This window comes from Podarcis pityusensis, assembly GCF_964106645.2.
Source record: "Podarcis pityusensis genome assembly, chromosome: 8".
Classification (NCBI taxonomy): domain Eukaryota; kingdom Metazoa; phylum Chordata; class Lepidosauria; order Squamata; family Lacertidae; genus Podarcis; species Podarcis pityusensis.
Window position 1 is genome coordinate 27,113,458 of NC_138033.1, and position 17,850 is coordinate 27,131,307.

The 17,850-nt window shown below is 44.7% G+C and overlaps 2 long non-coding RNA genes across 3 annotated transcripts in view; one reads left to right on the plus strand and one right to left on the minus strand.

Moving 5' to 3' along the window:
- Positions 1-1,429: 1,429 nt before the first annotated feature.
- Positions 1,430-11,120, plus strand: LOC308483218. Its single transcript, XR_013989609.1, has 3 exons — positions 1,430-1,586; positions 9,285-9,393; positions 10,162-11,120. It is a non-coding gene; the product is annotated as an uncharacterized lncRNA (long non-coding RNA).
- Positions 7,266-17,850, minus strand: part of LOC308483224 — a 42,565-nt gene continuing 31,980 nt past the window's right edge. The window contains exons 1-3 of one of the 2 annotated variants that reach the window (XR_013989617.1): positions 14,526-14,628; positions 13,926-14,010; positions 7,266-7,370 (exon numbers count right to left, since the gene is read on the minus strand). This is a non-coding gene — a long non-coding RNA (uncharacterized lncRNA). Of the gene's footprint in view, positions 7,371-13,925; positions 14,011-14,525; positions 14,629-17,850 lie in introns of those variants that run through there. The other variant, XR_013989616.1, reaches the window with a different exon arrangement.

Here is a 17,850-nt window from a genome sequence, read left to right on the forward strand (position 1 = left end):
GCATGATTTTGCCCAGCTTGCTACAGTAAATACTCATTTTCACTAAGCAGCAGAGAATGAAAGTAACTTTAAAACTTCAAAGTGGCATGATAGGGAAATATGGAGAACAATTATTCTCATTAACTCGACTTTTGAATCACATGAGATGATGGGAAAGATAGATGTTTTTAATTAGGAAAGCTAAGGAAAGCCACAAGGAAAAAAGCTTTTGCATCGCCTCTGAGTCAACATGTGTGTACATCAGTATGTGGGCATTTATAGAAAAGAGGGATGTGAACACTGAGCCAATGGAACTGAGTGGGCACCATAATAAGGCAGAGTCCTTCAGTTGCGAGAGCAGCAAAGTATTCTAGTCTTTGTGGGAAGGGATGCAGATTGGTGGTAGAGAACACGTTTTGCATGCTCAATTCCTGATGTTTTCAGGTAGGGCTTGGAGACACCCTTGCCTGAAATTCCAGAGAGCTGTTGCCAGTCAGTGATGAGCCCATGCAGTGTCCTATATTCTCAAAGTTCCACACGGGGGTAGTCAATGTTGTGTCATCTGGACACTAGTGGACTACAACCCCCACTATGCTAATGGTCAGATATGATGCAAGCTGCAGTCCAACAACATCTGTTGGGAGCCGCCCAGAGTGGCTGGGGAAGCCAAGCCAGATGGGCAGGATATAAATAAATTATTATTATTATTATTATTATTATTATTATTATTATTATTCCATGATTTTGGCTTCCCCATTCTGAGAACCAGGAAACAGCTGCTTTTTAAAAGATTAATTTTTGAGAATTCTAAACCTGCCCACCATGATATCCCTTCTGATATTGATTGCAGGCCGAGGCAGGGTGATATCCATTGCTCTCACCTCAATGTAATAACCAGACAAGACAGCATATATATATATTGGGACAAATAAGGTGACAACTTTGCTGATTACAATTGTGATATAGGCATTGGATATGGAGTAACCACTGACCTCCAGCCTGCCTGCTGGAAGTGTTCCTTAGGGTCAACCTGGTACCAAGGAGAGTCCTATGAGCTACATCAAATAGGAACACTCCTCAATGGATCGTCATCTTGAGGAGTGGTATATCCTTAGCCCTCACCAGGGCGACTGGACAGAACTCCTCCCTTATCCTTTAAAAGAAATGCCTTCTCCCTTGGAGGAGCAGGCGGAGACTACAACCTCCCCTCCAACCAAGACTATGGATTACCCAATGCCTAACTGCCAAAAGTTGTGACACCAGACCAGAGCCAATTTGTCTGGTGGGAAATTCCTGCCCAGCCCCGAACACAGCAGCCAATAAAGTCCATGGCAAACTCAAGCACAAACAAGAAGTCTAATATACAAGGGAGAATAGGTGGGAGATCCTGCGATGAACTGGGTGGAGGAGCTGGCTCCGCCCTCTGGGAAAGGCTTGCCACTAAGCTTGCCTGTGATTGGTCAATTAGCAGGCAAGCTACAATTTGCAGCCCTGGCCCACAAAGTCCCTAGGCCTCTCGTGCTGACCAGGTGCCCCAGTGCATCGTCCAATTGCCAGAGAGTGACAGAAAGACATTGTATGGCCACAACACTGCCAGACCATTGAAGGTAAGCAGACTTATCTATTTATTCAAACTGTTTATATCCCATCTTTCTGCTTCATCACTGAAATGTCCAAACAACACTGGTTAATGCATTTTGAAAAACCAAATAAACAAATAAAACAGCAGATGACACACTTTTTAGAAGTCAGGAGATAAATAACAGATTAACTAATCATACCAAAGGACTGCTGAAGTTAGGCAGTCTTCACTGAGCATAAATGCTATCAACGAGTGTGCTAGGGGGATAGGAAACGGAATTTCATAGCCTGAGTACCAAAACAAAGAAAGCCTTCTTTTACCTATCCTCAGTTAACAGAGTGACTTAAATGAAACAGATTTAATCCAGTAAGAAAATAAATTGATATACTTTACTGGGGTAAACTGAACAAAAACAGTATATAAATTGAGGAGAATATCATTTACAGGTCTAGTTGAAAGTGATGAGATATAATATTCAACCACAAAGCTGATAAGCCTCCTTCAGAAGTATTTATCCCTCCAACTCCTCGAACTGTCAAATCTCAACAGTCTTTCTATAACGTGGACAGTTTACTCCCGAATGACTGTAACATCTAGCTAAGCAAAGTCTGGTGTTAGCCAGACCAATAACCACACTAACCCTTAATGATCCCTGATGTTGTTCAACTGCATTTCTGCCAGTAGTGAGACATGGAGCCAGGCCACTCCTGGCAACCTAAGTAGGTGAACACAGAATCATGCAGAAGGAACAGTCCTCAACTTATTTGAAGATGGTCCTTAAAGAACGCAGGCCTCAAGTCATTTGGACATTTAAAGGTTATAACCAACACCTTGAACTTGTCTGAGAAGAAGAACAGAAGCCAATGAAGTTGGTACAATTAAAACAAAAAACAGCCAGTACTCTAGCTTCTGCCATAGCTCAGAAAGTCCCTGGTTCAATCCTCGACATCTCCGGGTGGGGCTAGGAGTGTCTCCTGCCTGAGACCCTAGGGAGCTGCTGCCAGTTCAGTGTAGGCAATACTGAACCAGATGGACCAATGGTCTGATTCAGTATAATACATTTTCCGATATTCCTGTGAGGTTTCCAAACCCCTTTGACAGACAGCTCCACACATTACAGTAATCAAGCCTTGACATAAAGCACGTGTGACTTCACCAGCCTAAAGTGAGCTACAGCACTCGTGGCTTGCAGGGTCCAAAAGCACACCCAGACTGCAAGCCTGAGCTGCAATGGAAAAAAGGGAGGTACTCTGAGACCATATGGGATTAACACAGAGCCAAGATGCCACATGGGGAGAGGTAAAACATTAGCCACTTTTATTTCCCTGCTTGCAAACTCTGACCTCCCTGCACAGCATCACCTACTAGCTCTTATGCTTATACTGCTAACCCCACAGGAATTGCCCACAAAGTGCTCGCACAATCTAAGTAAATAAAGTTACCAGCTCCCTTTGGGGAATGGAGGTGGGAAATAAGGAATGTCCCCTGCCTCCCAAAAAAAACTAGTTCCAAAAGTTCTGTTCCTTGGTTAAACTCAGCCTGAGCAAGATAAATACAGTGATGGATAACTAGCCATGTCTGTGTTATTCAATGCTTACACATGGTCTGAAACGGGAGCTGGCCAAGGGAAGACCCTTCCCCTGCAAAGTGGCGCAGGTAGGTAATTTTAGACTCATAATTTATGGTCTTGTGTGTACTCCTGCATTTGGGGGGCTGAGTGGGACCCTGGACCTCTGCCTCAGTGGCACCACCACCCCTGTAGGCTTTCCAGTGCTGCCACTTTCAATGAGGTGGTGAGATACTGATTTTGGGGCAGAGTCTTCCATGAGGGAAGGGCCATAGCTCACTGGGAGGGCATCTGCCTTGCATGCGGAAGGTCCCAAGTTCAGTCCCCACCACCTCCAGGTAGGGCCTGAAACCCTGGAGAGGTACTGCCTGCTGAGCAGGATAGACTAGTAGGTCTGATTTAGAATAAGGCAGATTCCTGTGTTCCAACACTGCTGCTTGTTTGTTTTGAAAAGCACTTTGAGGGCCCTATGGGACTGAACAGTAGCCCATACATTTGGTATGTGTTCTTATCATACTGAGGAGTATAATGGATGCTTATTTTACCATTTCCACCCTCCTTTCAGTGGGCAGTTGTGTCTTATGCATAGACACTTCCTAGGAAAACCCAGAAATTATACCCTATAACCTTAACTCTGTCCCTGTCTTTTATGCAACCAGTCCAAACAGCACTCCCTTTGAAAAACTGTTGACTCCCAGTGTGATATCTGATCACACAAAAACTTGTTATGCTGGGGAAGGGTTGCAAGGAAAAAGGGGGTAATTAAAATGTCAGAATGGAGGTTGTCCAATCAGATACGTGGCATGAGCTGGTAGTTGCAGCGATAATAATCTAGGCTTAAAAACAGCAACTCGTATATTCACCTTTGGCAAATATGAATCACCTCTAAGTCAGAGAAGCATGGCAAGATATTTGTCCATAAATGGGCCACAGTTGTGAGTGAGTGGGCAAAGTGGGGAAGAATTGCTTAGGGTCTAGTAACTTGTGCAGTCCTATTTACAAGACTGTATTTATTTAATTAATTTATAGAAGTATTTTTATACTACCTTCTTACATCAGGGTGGTGCACAGCAAGGCAGAAACATTTAAAAGCTATACAAAGCAACCAATAAAATGACTGGCTATTCAATAAAAAATTAAACAACTGCATAGGTTGTTTTCAAGAGATGCCTGAAAGTCAAACCGAAGATGCCTGCCGAATCACTGCTGGAAGAGTGTTCCACAGCCGGGGACTGATAACACTAAATGCCTGACTTATAGTTGATGCCAGTCAGGCCTCTGTAACCTGGGGGACAAGTAACAGTGCTTCTCTGGGTAATCTCAGTGACTGGACAGGTGGTTCAAATCTCACCCCTCCTCCCTAAGCTCACTCACTCACCAGCACCCACAAAAGATCTCAGCAGTGGCCTCCTTATTAAAGCGATTGCAATGGAGGTGTGGAAGAGGACACGTATGGTTTAGGTGACTGAAGATGTGTTGGGCTGAGTCAGGTGTACCTAAAAGTGCCAACACCTGCAATTGTTTTTACCATAGAGCTTTCGGCATATTAATTTTCATTATTGACCTGATGATAATGGAAGCCGCAGCATTGCCACACACCCTGACCAGCCCAAGTCAAGCTGGCCCAGCTGCAACACAAGATGGGGAGGGCTATGGGGTGACTGCTGCTATTCTGTGGATGACCAGTAGTGCAACTGAGCATTTTTAGATTATGGACTTTAGGTTTTAAAAGATGGTAATGTATATTATTGTAGTTACTTTTTTTTTTTTTTACTATTCTGCTGGGTGCTGCCCAGAGTGGCTAGGGAAACCCAGCCAGATGGGTGGGGTGGTATTATTATTATTATTATTATTATTATTATTATTATTATACTTTAAAAAAGAAGCCCACACTCCTACATTTGTTAACCCTCCTGCTCATTCTGCCAAGTAGGGTTTGGGCCTCTGCCCCAACCCAACACCAAATAGAAACAGTATTTTGCAGTTTGTTATGTTAGAACTGCAAGTTTGCATTCAGAAATGCATTAAGTAAAGCAGTAACAGCTGTGAACCTATACAACCTATCCACAGAAGAGGCTGCCTGCCACATCCCTTCATGAGTCATAGTTCTGACCCTGCTACCTCTGAATCACCCTTGGGGGTTTTTTCGGGGGGGGCGGTGCTGTAATTTTGCCATGCCTCTGTCACAGGTGCAGCTGGACTGATCAGTCACTCCTGACGTTTGAAAGAGTAAGAATGACCAGCCACCCCACAGCCATTAGGAGTCTGTCCACTGCCTCTCTCAATGAGTCACTGCTCTGACTTTGTCTCCTTCCAATCTGGAATTATGCTCAGAGCAAGCCCAAAAATCACAAGATGGGCAATGGCATAGGAATATGTTGTATCAGATGTTAACAGGAAGGAGAAGCAGCCAGACCAGCCAGCTTAGCTCCTCTCGTGGCCCATGTCTTTCTTCTATCTCTCTCCCCCACCCCCTCCTGCAATTCCTTCTGTTGACAGCGACACTGTGCCTGTAGCTGTTCTTCCTCATCATGGAGACATACCTCCTCTCACTGGGTCAGATTGATTGTCCACCTATCTATACATTGATGGCTGGTACCTGTTGGACTGGTAGGGCAGTAGCCAGAAGACCCAAGAGTTAGAGGCCAATGGCAGGCAAAGCAAACAAATTCCAGCTTCACCCACCCCACCCCTGCTGAGTTCTACAAGGAAAACAAGCTGGTAGTCAAGGACTGGATATAAGTAAGAAAGTGGGCAGGTGGGGGCTGAACAAGGATGATGGGACACTGCGTCCAGATCTTGCCTTCTCTGACCAGCAGCTGCTCTCCAGGTTCTCTCTCAGAAAAAGGGTCTCACATTGCCTCAGGACTGACCCTTTTAACTGGAGACGCTGGGGACTGAGCTGTGAACCATTTCCATGCAGATTACGGGCTTTGCTACAAATCTGTGGCTGAGTTTTCATGTTCTCCTGATTTCTTTATCAGACCAGAGGTCTGGAGATCTCAAAAACTTGCTCACAAGTTTATGACATTTTGATTGGTTCCAATAAGCGCATTACAACTTTTTTGGGGGGATTCAAATGGGCCAACACAGCTACCACCATTTTTAAATGCACAAAACAGAAACCTATTCAGAAATTTTGGGGTGAAGCCACGCTGAAAGCAGGTGCCTCTTACTCTTTCACACTCTTGAGACCTCATCTGTACTATACATTTAAAGTAGCATCATACCACTTTAAAGAGTCATGATTTCCCCCAAAGAATCCTGGGAAGTGTAGTTTGTTAGGGGTGCTGAGCATTGTCAGTCCCTTCACAGAGCTATAGTTCCTGGAGTGGTTTAACAGTCAATCCCTCTTCCCGGGGTACTCTGGGAATTGTAGTTCTGTGAGGGGAATAGGTCTTCCCTAACAACTCTCAGGATTCTTTGGGGATAGCTGTTTAAAGTGAAATGATGCTGCTTTAAATGTATAGTGCAGATGGGGCCTAATTTTTCCCCTCAGTGAGAAGAAGCAAAGAAGACACGGAAATAAATGACTTGGCATATATTGAATGAAATCAGATTGTCTGAGGGGAGAAAAAAGGCATGTGTTGGAGCTGCTAACAAATATTGCGGCAGAAAAAACCTGAGATTAATTTGGACTATTTTGTTCAGAAGAAATATCCAAATAATTTCAAGAATGCTAATGATTTGGGGGAGAGGGCTATGCCCAAATATAACTTTCTACCAAACTTTGCCTAACATAAAGCTTCAAGACATTTTTTTATTTTCTGGCTCAGGTGAAACATCTGGGGGAAAGCAAGAAGTGTATCTATAAAACTAGGGGAAATTCTCACGAGGGCTCCATGCATCTCTAGTAATTACAAGTGTATCCTCAGTGATATTTTGTCATCTGTGAAATGGAACTAAAATGATATTCCCACACCAAAGCATCCGCCTTAAGACTGGTTTGTGAATTACTTTGAAATCTCCACCTGAAAGATGCTACCTGCTCATTATACTTTATCCACACAAAAAAGTGGTGAGAAAAAGGGGGCAGATTCTGATCTCAACGGTGTAAAAATCCAGAGAGACTTCACCTCAGTAACCATACAAGTAATTAAATGCATTTTAATTACAAGCCTTGCGGCTTTACTTACCAACAGTGCAAACAAGGTTGATTGCTGCTGTATTAAATACAAGGATTAATCATACAGTGGAGCTCAGCTGTGTTGCCTGAGCCTTACACAGGAGCCAGAACCTGGTCTGGAAAAGGAAGCAAAAAGAGAGAGGGATTAGTCAGCTGTAGTGCAATTCCCAATTCCATAGGCAATGGCAAAAACTTTCACTGAGGCTAACAGAAGCAGCAGCTGGTCTTGCATTTATTTATTTATTTATTTTCTTGCTTGGAAATATTTAAGCAACATTCCCAAGGCAACATACAAAATAAAACGTACAGTGGTACCTCGGGTTAAGTACTTAATTCGTTCCGGAGGTCCGTTCTTAACCTGAAACTGTTCTTAACCTGAAGCACCACTTTAGCTAATGGGGCCTCCTGCTGCTGCCGCACCGCCGGAGCACGATTTCTGTTCTCATCCTGAAGCAAAGTTCTTAACCCGAGGTACTATTTCTGGGTTAGCGGAGTCTGTAGCCTGAAGCGTATGTAACCTGAAGCGTCTGTAACCCAAGGTACCCCTGTACTTTTAATATTTCACAAAGACACGTAAGCCTGGTCAGTTCCAGTGTCCTGATCACAGGAACATTGAGCCATTTTATGTGTGTGATGGTGACCAGGATTGTGTTGATGGAGCAGACAAACATGACTGCAGTTAAGTATCAACCCACCTCTTCCTTAAGGTAAAGGGTAAAGGGACCCCTGACCATTAGGTCCAGTCGCGTGGCCAGCATGACTAAGCCGCTTCTGGTGAACCAGAACAATCCTGGCGAACCAAGACAATCCTCTTTACATGGGTTCAAATTAAGGATGCTTGAGGGTTTTATTTGGTCTGCATTTTTTTTTATAATAATTTTTATTAAGTTTTCAAATTTACACTTCAAAATAAACATTTTGCAAACTTTGAAATATTCGATGACTTCCCTTTTTCTCCTTCCATGGTTCATTTTACAGATCATAAATTCCTGCATATTTTACTATAACCACCCAAATCAGTTTTCCACTTTTACTTCCATCAGAAATTATTTACTCTGTTGAATTTATCTTAGTGGGATGCAGTTCGCCAAACAGAACATGCATACAAAAAAAATGTGGGGAAAGTGTGCACGGAAATGCATGTTAAAGTGAAAATAATATACAAAAATGCATTAAATTAGGGGAAATTGCTTGCAATAATACATTTATTAGGCAAAATTGTGTAGAAAATGCATATATTAAGAGAAATATGCATGAAAATGCACTGAGATTTCATGCAATTTGTTTAATGCAAACTGAAATGAGATGAACTGGACTTAAGATGGGGAAGATGAGGGAAGCCAAAATTGATAGATTCAGTCGTCCTTAATCAGGACTAGTTCTTGCATTGCTTGAGTGTCACAGCTGTAGGCCATGCCACTCTGGCAATACTTGAAATGTCGTGGTTTCTTCCTATGGCAGCACAACCAGTCGCTAGGAGCCAAAAGCAGTGGCCTGGAAAGCAACCACATCATACATCCCCTGTGGTTTCCTGATTTACAGGTACAGCAAGGAATACATGACCACACAGAAGTGCCAAACCTGACATAAAGTCAACTCAAGAGCTGCCTTCTGTTTCACAGAGTTAACTATGAGCTCGTTAGAGGAAGGTTGGCCTGAAAATGTAAAAATGCATAGAAAGCCACACAAGAGCAAGCTCTGATTCTTTGAGGTGATGATAGAAGTGTAGCAAACAACAACAACAACAACAACTGTTAGAAGTGCAGTCCAGGGATCACCCAGTTTGTGATCTAAGGGTTAATTCTGTTATCAGGAAGTCAGCTAAGAGGGAGGGGGATGTTGCTTAGCAACCAGGCAGCACCGACATCACTATTGCTGAGATGCCACGTTCTCTGATTAGTTGTGTCCTTCTGAGGAAGTTTCTCATCTGTTTGGTTGTACACGTCCAGCCTACAATGCCTGAACAAAGACAAAAACATCCCTGTTCCTTTCTCCTCAACTTATACACTGTTTTTGTTCAATTCTACAAGGGCAGCAACACTGAGACTAAGGAGGAGGACGCTGAGAAGCTGCACCAGCCATTGGGTTGGATGTTAATAAGAAGACAGGCAGGTGGAGACTGGCTGCAGGCAGAATGAGGTTGGTTGGCAACCCAGCTTTTCTTAAAAAAACAACAACAACTTGCTTTAGCATTTGTAGAACCTGAGATACGAGGCAAGTGTACTGACACTATTCTTCTTCTCATTTTTGTGAAAAGCGAGGCTGTTCCCCACTTTCAGTGTTTTACTTCAACTCCACCAGAAAAAAAATCCTGCGGATCCCCATGGTGGGTGGTGCAGTGTCCCACTCATCCTAAAGGACCAGCCTCCACTGCTTTGGGATGTTTGGAATAGTTTGTCACATGCGCCAACATTTCAGTGGGTGGCCCCTAGTACGACTTCCCTGCTTCCATTTGCTCACCTAAGCACAACCTGCCCATTTGGTTTCCCGCAGCCCAGATGATTCAAGCGTGCCTACTTTCACCAACTGCTGCTTGCTGAAGGCCCATTCATATTTCAACAACTGGATCAAGGAGTTGCTTTCTCAAGATCTCTTCCCAGTATATCTGGGAGATTACTTTGGAGACTGTAATCAAAGTACACGCATCGGGCTTTGAAAAATAATAATACCGAGGTCTTGCACAACACCTCTATCACTCCTTTGCAAGCCTTAGTCAGGTGGTAAATATCATTCTTGAGCAAGACCTCAGTATTATAATAATAATTAAAAACCACATGGAAATGCAGGCCCCCTCCCAAAGGCATCCATCCAAAAGCAGAAGCCTCCATTTTGCATATTGTGAGCAATTATAACCAAGGCTTGGTTATTTGTTCTTGCACACTTTCTGTTTTTGTTTTTGTTTTGAAGGAGAGACAGAAGCGATGGAGGGCACGCAAAAGATACTGGATACATTCCATCAAGCTCCACCCACTGGCTCAGTTGACATAAGGCAGAATAGCAATGAATATTCATAACTGGGGAAAAACAGGTGTATGTGGAAGCCCAAATGCACACACGGGGGGGGGGGGGGATCAGATCTGAACGACCCATTTGCAGTATAAGGCCCACACCAGGAAGCACACCTTTGCTCCATTTCTCTGTATCAGCCATATTAGTTTATCTCCCCTCCTTTGGCTTTATACCTTATTGTATGACACTTGTCTTCCTTGCTAACTGTTAACAGCATTCGTTAAAAACGTATATAAATAATATATGCCTTGTATTTACAAAGAAAAATATTAGCACCCCACTGTACAACTTGTATGTTGATGTTTTGTTGGACGGCTCTGGCAGGGTTCCTCTTATGTTCTTAGGGATCAGATGTAGTCAATATGGTGCCATTCGGAAGTTGCAGGACTCCAACTCCCATCAGCCCCAGCCAGCGTGGCCAAGGGTCAGGGATTATGGAAGCTGTAGTACTCCAAAATCTGAAGGGCACTACACTGGCCAGCCCTTTTAAAGATGTTTTGATAGAGAGCATTACACCACTTACTGGATGAGAAGTCTGCCAACGACTATGAACTATGATGGAAACCCCATGTTTAGAGGCAGTATAGCTTCTGAGTATCAGATGGTAGAAAGCCTGTGCTTGTGAAGTACAGATGCATGTATTTCCTCCAATTCCTTGTTAATAATGCATGACACACATTCCAACTTACTTAACATGCAAAAACTCTTATCTGCCACCAACACCCTCTCAGTAATCTGCAAGCCCATCCATGAGATACTATTAAGAAGAGGGCTATTTTCTTGTACTGCTTGAGGGCTTCCTGGTGGCATGTGACTGACTACTGTGGGAAAGCTTGACTAAACAGACTTTCAACAAAGCTTTTCTTATGTTCTTTGTTATGCGGTAAGCTTGGATCCTAGAACAATAGGCAAGTAGGATCCTAGAATGCAACAACTGATTGGCTTGCAGGAAAAGACCAGTCAGGCTCCAGGAGGAAGTTAATCAGCCTGTTAGGCTGGTAGGATCCTAGAATGCAACAACTGATTGGCCTGCAGGAAAAGACCAATCAGGCTCCAGGAGGGAAGCAGAATCAGCCAATCAGACGGGACTCATTGTGTAAATATGTATATAAAAGCTTGAGGTTTGGGGGGTAATTCAATCACTGTTTTACAAGCTGCAATAAAGAGCATGAAATCACTACAGGACTCCGAGTATACAGTGGATGCTCGGGTTGCGAACATGATCTGTGTGGAAAGCATGTTCATAACACGCAGCGGCGCATCTGTGCATGCGCAGGTTGCGATTCAGTGCTTCTGCACATGTGCAAAGCACGATTTAGCCCTTCTGCACATGCGCAAGCGCCAAAACCCTGAAGTAACCCGTTCTAGAACTTCTGGGTTCGGCGCAGCGCGCAACCCGAAATCGCACAACCCGAAGCATCTGTAACCCGAGGTATGACTGTATTTCATTCTTAATTAACTGAGAGCTGTAGTTTGTCCTCTTTCACTTCGTTCATTCCTTGGATATGGGCTTTGCTCATATTAATAATCTGAAGCACGCTACCTTAAAAGACTTTACCATTCTGGGGCAACAGTGCAAAGAAGCTCACACAAAACATTCAGACCAGTTACAAAGCCCTGTGGCCCCTAACTGCACTACAAAGAGAGAGAGAGAGAAAAGAAGCAGCAGCAGCATTTTAATTTGTTTGTTTATTTAGATGCATAATCTGCCTGACCCTAAGGGTTAGTAGCAGATAAACGAGCGTGGTAAAGCAGAAGCTATAAAAGAAGATTTAAAAGATTAACTAGATGTCTAAATTAAAATACACAATTAAAAGGAATCCTTTATTAGCCTTGATAGACATTTAGAAAAGATCATGTGTTGCTTTTTGGAAGGTGCTCTGTTTCAAATGCAACACCAGAGAAAAGAAAAATCCAAAATGGCAGAACAGCCACCAAAAAGTCTCTGCATAGCTTTGTAGTTTCAGTGCTACACTCAAATGACAGCAAACTCGAGGAGGTACTCTTGGTTGTGTCTCAAATTGTGTCTGCACTGCACAGCTCGAGACCCAGTAATCCCTGAGCTCTAGTCGACTTTATTTTATATTTACAAGTTCCCAGTTTTAGGAAGCAATGCATGCAATTAGACCTAAGTCTCTGCCTGCTTGCTTGCTTGCTTGCTTGTTTTATTTCTCTTTCAAAAAATTAGCCAGAAATGTTTCCAAATGCTGGTGCTCCCAAGATACATGAAGGTCCTTAAGTATTTTCCAATATTTTTCCAATCTGAAGTTATTAATAAACAAACAAAAATTACTCATGAAATTTCATGAGCATTTAGTGCAATCTTATCCTGATATATACAATTTTAAAATCTACGCAAAATCATTTTCCAAAGCCATTTTCAATAATATAATGCATTTTTTATGCTATTCTCACCAATAAATGCATTGTTTATGCACACTGCATCCTAGTATTTCTCCCTAGCTGATACAAAGCTGAAAAATAAGTTTGTGAGACAGCTATACTCATAACTACATAATCTCGCTTTTTACAACAAAAATGCGTATCTTCAGCCATATTCTGGTAATTCTTCAACTACTATTATTTATTTTAAGTAAGTAAAAATATAAGCTTCATTCCTGAGTAAAGTTGCTAGCCAACACATATTTTTTCTGGTTTCATCAATAAAACTATGATCTGTCACGGGTAACCAGTATGTGTCCCATCAGGTAAGCTGTAAAATCTAGATTCTGTCCTGGTGCTCCCCAACATTGGCCAGATTCCATCTTGGCCCCATATCCTGGCTCCATCAGTGGTTTTGAAACCAGAAGTTAGCAGCAAGGAATGGAAGGGAAAACTGATTCAGTTTGCATTTGAAGGAGAACCTACTTAATTTGTACTTTCCAAAATAATGCACAGCCCTCCTTCAGAATTTGCATTTCTCCAAATTTTGCAGTGCCATTTGCAAGTCGAATAATGTGTACCATTTTAGGGTAAGGTAAACTCTGCATGGACGCGGGTGGCGCTGTGGGTAAAACCTCAGTGCCTAGGACTTGCTGATCGTAAGGTTGGCGGTTCGAATCCCCGCGGCGGGGTGAGCTCCCGTCGTTCGGTCCCAGCTCCTGCCCACAGAGCAGTTCGAAAGCACCCCTAAGTGCAAGTAGATAAATAGGTACCGCTTTATAGCGGGAAGGTAAACGGCATTTCCGTGTGCGGCGCTGGTGCTGGCTCGCCAGTGCAGCTTCGTCACGCTGGCCACGTGACCCAGAAGTGTCTTCAGACGGCGCTGGCTCCCGGCCTCTTGAGCGAGATGAGCGCGCAACCCTAGAGTCGGTCACGACTGGCCCGTACGGGCAGGGGTACCTTTACCTTTAAACTTTGCATATATTAGTGAAAATAACTTACACAAATATATGAGGGGAATTGCTCTGAAAGAAAATGTGTTCCTTAGGAGAAATTCACTGTGAAATGCTGATGAATTTTCATGAGTAGAAAAAAATCACAAACTGGCGTAAAAATGTGAATAATTGAAGACTGGGAAAATGAGAAGGCCCAAGAAACCCAAATGGATAAATTCACTCATCCCTGTCTTCTGGAAATCCAGAGTCCAAAGCTAGTACTTTCTCCACATCATTCACACATTTTAGACTGCTGCTACTTGTGATGCTCATTTAAGCGCCTACCTCAAGAGGCTGCGGCCTACTTGCTCCCTTCTCTCTCCAGCTTGGCAATGATTATTGTTTACCTTTCAGGGGCTCTTTTTCTCTCCTAAAAAAAGAAAAAGAAAAGGGGGGAAAGATCATGGAACACCCAGGCTTTAATGTATGTAATGAAACTGATACAGTAATTTTATTCCTGGGTCATAAATGGAATGGGCTGTAAAGTAAAGTTGGGTGTTTTTTTGAAACCAGCCTCAAAGAACGAATTGTTCCAAAGGGTCTGGTTAATGAGACAGTGAAACATATATGAGGTTCATGTCGAAGAGAGACCAGCTCTTGGTCGCTTTTCCTTCCTAAAAGATCTGTGCTCCCTCTCTCTAAAAAAAGCCAAAATAATATATATTCCTCTCTCCCTCCCTCTCGGCCTCCTCAAAACACACAGCCTTCGAGCAGCAGGAGTCGTGAGCCCTGAATTCATTTCTGGTTAACAACTTGTGTGGCCTTTGTGAGAGGCATTTCCCAGCTCTAGCCCTCATTTCCCTTATTTTGGAACAAAAACGGGTAGCAATCCTTAAGCATTCCCAGAAGAGGGGATCAATTAGCAACCCCTCCCCATGTGCTTACACAGAGAAGAAATGGACGAGAGGAGAAGGAGGAGAACACCGCAGCCATGCACATAGTCAAAAGAGATGGGCGCCATGATCACGTAGTGTTACGGTCTCAATTTGGACTTCGTCAGCCCTGCTGCGATCACCATGAAAGTGATCCAGGGCCTGTAGAGTGGGGTTACTACTGTAGAACTGGATACTCTTGGCTGCTGAAACAGCAGCAACCCTGACAACCAAGTACCCTGACTATGCTATCCCCGCAGCAAGAAATGCTGTCTCCAACCTGCACAAGAAAGTATTCAGCGAAAAGGGAAGGAGTGAAGCAAATCTTTCTATGGCATGTACTGTTGTGTATTGAGTCAAAGGATTTTATATCTGTATTATTATTGTCTGTATTTGCATTAGGGTAAAGTAACTGCCTTTTGGTTCCAGAGGGTACAGCTACTATTGGTTCATTTAAGTTGCTGTATTTGGATCCTCTGTCTTATTGGTTCCCTCCAAAAGGCAGGACTGTGATTGCCTGATATTGTTCCCTCCAAAATGTATCCTTTCTTGCTAGTTCCCTGTCCCTATAAATGTAGCTTTCCTCTCCCCAGTCTTCAGTCTTGTGCTTTAATAAAGAAGTGTTACTAGAGAACTGTCTCCAGCATGTTATATCAGGAGAGCTGAAATCACAAACCCCACGTCACAATAACTGGCGACGAAGGTGGGATCCGGAATGCTGAGGAGCGGTTAAACGCAGCCCTGCCTCAGAGTCCGGATTGCAGCTAAGAACAAGACTCACTGACCAGCTGAGAAGACGACCCTGCCACAGGACAATGGAGCCCTTCCAGCCATCAGAGCCCGACACGTGGGAAGACTACGTCGAACGCTTCGAGTTCTTCGCAGAGGCTCAAGGGATCACCGGTGCCAGCAAAAGAAGGGCCACATTCCTGAGCTACTGTGGGCCTGAGACCTTCAAGCTGGCCAAGGCATTGCTTGCTCCAGCGAAGCTAAGTGAGACATCTCTCAAAGATATTCTTGCCTGCCTAACAAGCCACTTGGCGCCTACTGAGACCAAGATGGCTCGGCGGATGGAGTTTCATAAGAGGCAGCAGCATGCTGGGGAGTCTGTATCTGCATTTCTGGCTGAACTGCGGAAGCTCGCTCAGCACTGCGACTTCCAAAATCTGGAAGAGACTCTCCTGGATCGGTTTATCGGTGGTCTGAGCAGCAAGAAGGCCAGAAGACGCATCGTGGCTAAAGAAGAGGTTACCCTTGCTTCAGCCTTGAAGGAGGCCACAGCCACGGAGAATTATGAAAGAGAGGAGCTTGATGCCAGTCGCAAGGCCCCTAAGCCACAGATAGAAGTTGCGCATGCCATGGACGAGCTAGAGGCTACTCCGAGCCAGAGCCCAGTCCGTGGGGTCGAGTCAGTGAGTCAGGCCTGCACAGTGCACAAAGATCACCGAGGCAGGTGCCCAGGTTGTGGCGGAAACCATGAGCGGAAGAGTTGTCGTTTCCGGGATGCTATGTGCCGGACGTGCGGGAAGACAGGTCACATCGCCAGAGTCTGTAGATCGGCGGCGTTGGGAGCGACAGGAGCACCTAGACCGGAGCATCACAGACCGCCCGCAGCAACCCATTTTCTAAAGGACTGCCACTACGTTACGGAGATCAACGGGAGGGTCGTGCAGTTCCCAGCACAAGGCAAGGCACACGTCAAGGTGAAGATTGAGGGTCAACAGTGCGACATGGAGGTGGACTCCGGATCTGGATTCACTATCGTGTCGGACCAGACCGCGAGGACATTCTTCCCCAGGGGTAAGTTGCCCCCTCTGGAACCCTTCCCGGCAACCTTGCAGTCATTACTCAGCGGGCCGCATCCATGTTATGGGAATGTGTGCCGTGAGAGTACAGTTCCGGGACAAACAGGCTGTACTCAAACTGGTGATTGCGAAGGGCAGTCGCCCCAGTCTCCTGGGCACTGACTGGTTCCCCGCCCTGGGACTGAGTATATCAGGGCTTAATTCAATCCAAACCTGCCCTGAGATGAGCGAGGCATTATGCAAAGAATTTGCTGGTCTCTTTAATGGAAACAGGGTTGTTATAAAGGGCCCCCAGTTGACTTCGAGTTGGACCCTGAGGTGGCCCCAATCCGACTCAAACCAAGGCGAGTGCCATTTGCACTGCAACCCAAGATCGAAGCAGAGCTGGATAAATTGGTCAAGCAGGGAGTTCTCTCACCCGTGGACTCTGCTAAGTGGGAGACTCCAATCGTCACGCCCCTTAAAGCAAATGGGGAAGTCAGGATCTGTGCAGATTACAAATGTACTATCAATAAGGCACTCAGGGGAAACTCATACCCCATTCCAGTCGTATCACATCTGTTGGCTAAACTGGCTGGGGGCAAGGTGTTCGCCAAAATTGACCTGGCACAAGCTTACCAACAGCTGCCAGTAACCCCACAATCAGCGGAAGCACAGACTATTGTCACACATAAAGGGGCGTTCAGAGTTAACAGATTACAATTTGGAGTTTGTGTGGCCCCAGGGATTTTTCAAGGGCTCATGGAACACCTGTTAAGAGGTCTGCCGGGGGTCTTGCCATTTTTTGATGATGTTTTGATTGCTGGAAAAGACCCACAGGAACTGGTTGCGCGTGTTCGTGCAGTGTTGCTCAAGTTCAAGGAGGTGGGGTTGCAACTGAAAAAGGAAAAATGCAGTTTTGGGGTGCCAACTGTGGATTTCTTGGGGTTTAAAATTGATGCATCAGGCATCCACCCCACAGATGCTAAGATTAAGGCCATCATCGAGGCGCCACGACCACAGAACAAGACGGAGTTGCAGTCATTCCTGGGACTTATTAACTTTTATCATTCGTTCTTACCCCAGAAAGCTTCGGTAGCTGAACCATTACATAGACTGTTGCAGAAAAAGACTGTGTGGCGATGGGGGCAGGGGCAGCAGAAGGCTTTTGACTCCTTGCGAGGAATGCTGAGTAGCAGGAGTGTCCTTGCTCATTATGACGAGTCAAAGCCTCTGGTCCTGGCATGTGATGCCTCTCAATACGGCCTGGGGGCGGTGCTAAGTCATAGGGAACCGGATGGGTCGGAAAAGCCCATCTCTTTCTATTCCCGTACGTTGTCGCCCACGGAGCGCAACTATGCTCAAATTGACAAAGAGGCGCTTGCAATTGTGGCAGGAATCAAAAAGTTCCATGATTATGTGTACGGTCGCCATTTCTACATTGAAACGGACCACAAGCCACTGTTAGGGTTGTTCAACCCGAACAAACAAATGCCACAAATTCTCTCCCCCAGAATGTTACGTTGGTCTATATTCCTGAACGGGTTCCAGTAC